Raw genomic sequence first — 3,768 nt, forward strand, 5'->3', positions numbered from 1 at the left:
AAAAGAGCAATGGTTGTAAGGAAAGCAGGGCCCTCAATTTTGTTTGGAAGTTGCTTATTATAATTGCGGATTCCATCATCATCTGGGGTGTGGGAACCCTTGAGAATAGAAAAGGGGATTTCGGAAGTTTTAACGCACAGCCTATACATGGTGAAGAGACAGGAAATGCCATGAAACCTGAAGGTGCCACCAATGCAAGTTACACACTTGTTAGCTGACAGTGGGGCTTTGGATGCCATTTTTCAGGGCGAAAGGCAGTCTGTCTAAAGGGTAGAAGGTGTCCCTAGAACATAGAAACTCTGTGTCACAACCCATTGACCGGAGACAGCTTTTAATTGACCGTGGATGTTTGAGGCTAGAGTCTGGTGAAATTATGCACTTTTAATGGCAACTTGGAGGAGCTGAACCAGGACATGTGCTGCTCTTTTCTCTCTTTGACTCCTTGTCCATCGTCCTCCTCTACACACTGCAAGCCTTCTGCCAGTCTGTAACTGGTGACAACCGTGCAGATTTAAACTGCAAGAGAAGCATCAGGCTCTGCAAACTCCGCATTTCCAAAATCGCTGTTTGGACTGTAAGCTGACCAAATAGGCACATTTAGGATTTGGGCTCCTGTTTCCCATCCAGAAATGCAGGCCTGGGAAAAGATGCTTCTCTATCTTGACACAAAGCTTTGTCTTGACAATTCATTGGAGCGTTGAGAAAATGGAACACAGAAGTCTCAGAGATGGTGCAGCCCAATTTGGAAGCACGGGGAGGCTCCACATCCATTCCGGGGAAAATGAATTATGCTGCAGGTTCCGAAGAAGATCCTGACATTATCAGGAGCCGCTCTCACTAGGGCCCTCTGGTCAGGACCAGCCAGAGAAAGAAAAAGGAGGAGAGAAGAGATGCTTTTCAGGTATCTTAGGTCTTGAGTTGATGATGGGAGGGAGCTGGGTGAGAAATTTTACAAAGTTATAACACATTGTTACGATCCCTCACCTCGTCAGCTACTTGACAAAGACAATATCCCTTCAGGAAAATAAGAAATAAAATGGAAAGTGGCCTCAAGATGAAATTACCTGAAGCAATAGCCTGATATGTCACAGAGTGTTGGGAGCAACATTAAAAAGGCATTTGTAACTGGCCACCTCCATGGCTCCAAGTGGAAGCTGATGCAGGCCTTCTCAGTCCCAGGGCTTTTGTGAGAGTTGGCCCCTCATGACCACTCTTGGCAAGCCAGGCCTGGGACACTGGGGACCTCACCTGGGAAAAATTCCTTTCAAAGAGTCACAGCCCCTCTAACATGGACATTCTAGCAAGAGTCACGTCTGGGCAGAGGGTCAGAGGCATTCACACCTGTGAGACGACGAAGGAGGAGCCCAGCACCAAAGGGGGCTGGAAGTTGGCGACTGTCACCACAATAATCTAATTATTACTCTGCTCCTGTCCCCTCCTGAATAACTTTTTTATTGAAGTAAAGTTGATTTCCAATGTTGTGTGTCAGGTGTGCAGAAAAGTGATTCCATTATACCCCTGCATGTGTATATCTAGTCTTTTCCAGATTCGTTTCCATTACAGGTTTGTACAAGATGCTGATAGGTTGTCTATTTGATATTTAGTAGTGCTGATACCGTCCTCAATCTACCATAACTGGGCCCATCTGAATGACACCCAACACCCCTCCTTCCTGAAGGCTTTCCTCTCAAGCTGGATGCCTGTCAAGATTCCTGCGCTGTGTGACAGCCCTCTCACTGCTGGCCCTGCAGTCAGCCCCTTCTCCACTTCCTCTAGCTGTCCTCCCACCTCATCACCATCCACCCCGCCTTATTCCCACCTCATTACCGACCTCCCACTTCATCACAGCTGTCACCATCCCATCGTCACCCTCCTCCTTCACCCCATCCTCCCACCTCACCGCAGATCTCCTAACCACCCTCTCAGCTCAACTCCACCATCCTCCCACCTCATCTCCGTACTCCCACCTCATCGCTGTCCTCCCCACTTCATCACTGGCATCCTCCCACCTCACCCCCCCATCTCATCACAAACCTCCCACTTCACCACCACCCTCCCATCTCATCGCCATCCTCCCACCTCATCACCATCCTCCCCATCTCACCACCACCCTCACATCTCATCTCCGTCGTCCCCACCGCCCCCTCACTCCCTCAGCACCACCACCTGCTCCCCACTGGCTCTTCTGACGCCCTGGACTCCTCTGCTCCCCCCTCAGGCCTCCTTCTCCTCAGCAGTTCAACTGTCACCTACAAAGCCCATTAACAATTCCCTGCTCATAAAAGTACAGTCTGGGAAATAAAGCAAAGTCTACCTTTTCTTTTCCTTTGTGCTTGGCCGGGTTTCAGTTGCTTGCAGGGCGCAGTGCAGAGACACCACGCCTGCACTGCAGACCCCAGTTAGGGAAGCAGCTGCGCCAGCCGGTAAAAAACTAACGGTTCCTGAGGAAACTAAGAGCAACACCGCCATTCAAGATGGCAGCGGACTGTGAACTCGGCTGGGCCTGGGATTGGGTGTGAGCCGTGTGCCCCCGCCTCCCGCGGCCTGCCGAGGCCCCGCCCCCCGGGCACAGGGCCTGCCAAGGCCCAGCTCCCCCGGCACAGGGCCTGCCGAGGCCCCGCCTCCCTGACACGCGGCCTGCCCAGGACCCCCTGTCCGCGCGCTGCCTGTCGAAGCCCCGCCTCCCCGCGCGCTGCCTGCCGAGGCCCCGCCCCCCTGGAAACGGCCTGCCGAGGCCCCGCCTCCCCCGCTCGGCCGGCAGAAGCCGCGCCACCCCAGTCACAAAGCCTGCCGAGGCCACGCCCCCCGGCAGAGGGCCTGCCGAGGCCCCGCCCACCTGGCACAGGGCCTGCCCCACCTGTCAGCGCGCGACCTGCCGAAGCCCCGCCTTCCCGCGCGCGGCCTGCCGAGGCTCCGCCTCCCTGACACGCGGCCTGCCAAGGACGCCCTGTCCGCGCGCTGCCTGTGGAAGCACCGCCTCCCCGCGCGTGGCCTGCTGAGGCCCCGCCCCCCAGGAAAAGGCCTGCCGAGCCCCCGCCCCCCCCCCGCTCAGCCTGAAGAAGCCGCCCCCCCCAGTCACATAGCCTATCGAGGCCCCGCCCCCCTGGCAGAGGGCCTGCCTAGGCCCCGCGCCCCAGCATCTGGCCTGCAGAGGCTTCTCCTCCCTGGCACGCGGCCTGCCGAGGCCCCGCCCCCCCACGTGCGCGGCCTGCAGAAGCCTTGCCCACCTGGCACGTGGCCTGCAGAGGCGCCCCCCCCCCGCCCCCCGCTTCCGCGCGCGTCCCGCAGAAGCCGCGCCCCCCAGTCCACAGCCTGCCGAGGCCCCGCCCCCCCAGGACCCGTCCTGCCGAGGCCCCGCCCCCCGGCACATGGACTGCCGAGGCCCCTCCTCCCTGGCACGTGGCCTGCTGAGGCCCCCCCATGTCAGCGCGCGGCCTACCGAAGTCCCGCCTCCCCGCGCGCTGCCCGCCGAGGCCCCGCCCCCCCAGGACAAGGCCTGCCAAAGCCCTGCCTCTCCGCACGGCCTACCGAGGGGGGTTCCCCCCCCAGCCCCGCACAGGGCCTGCTAAGGCCCCGTCTTCCCGCGTGTGGCCTTCCGAGGCTGCCCCCCACCCCCCGCCACCCCATGCTGCCTGCAGAGGCTTTACGCCCCCCGCCGAGCCCCAGTTCGCCTGCCTTGGCACCTCGCCCCCCCCATGGACTGAGGAGACACTGTGAAGCTCCCAGGCCTGCCTGGCTGCAGAGTGCGTGCTTGGAGCTCATAGCCCC

General features: G+C 59.0%; 1 long non-coding RNA gene across 1 annotated transcript; it reads right to left on the reverse strand.

Annotated features, from left to right (window-relative positions):
- Positions 1-314: 314 nt before the first annotated feature.
- On the reverse strand, positions 315-2,467 carry LOC146396367 (uncharacterized). The gene is made up of 2 exons (XR_014827202.1): positions 2,315-2,467; positions 315-935 (listed from the first exon to the last, which is right to left on the reverse strand). It is a non-coding gene; the product is annotated as an uncharacterized LOC146396367 (long non-coding RNA).
- Positions 2,468-3,768: the final 1,301 nt, after the last annotated feature.

The sequence above is a fragment of the Sus scrofa genome, chromosome 14 (genome assembly GCF_054392235.1).
Source record: "Sus scrofa isolate SSC_HxYL_T2T_F1_AM1 chromosome 14, Sscrofa_HxYL_maternal_Yorkshire_Landrace_v2.0, whole genome shotgun sequence".
NCBI classification, from domain to species: domain Eukaryota; kingdom Metazoa; phylum Chordata; class Mammalia; order Artiodactyla; family Suidae; genus Sus; species Sus scrofa.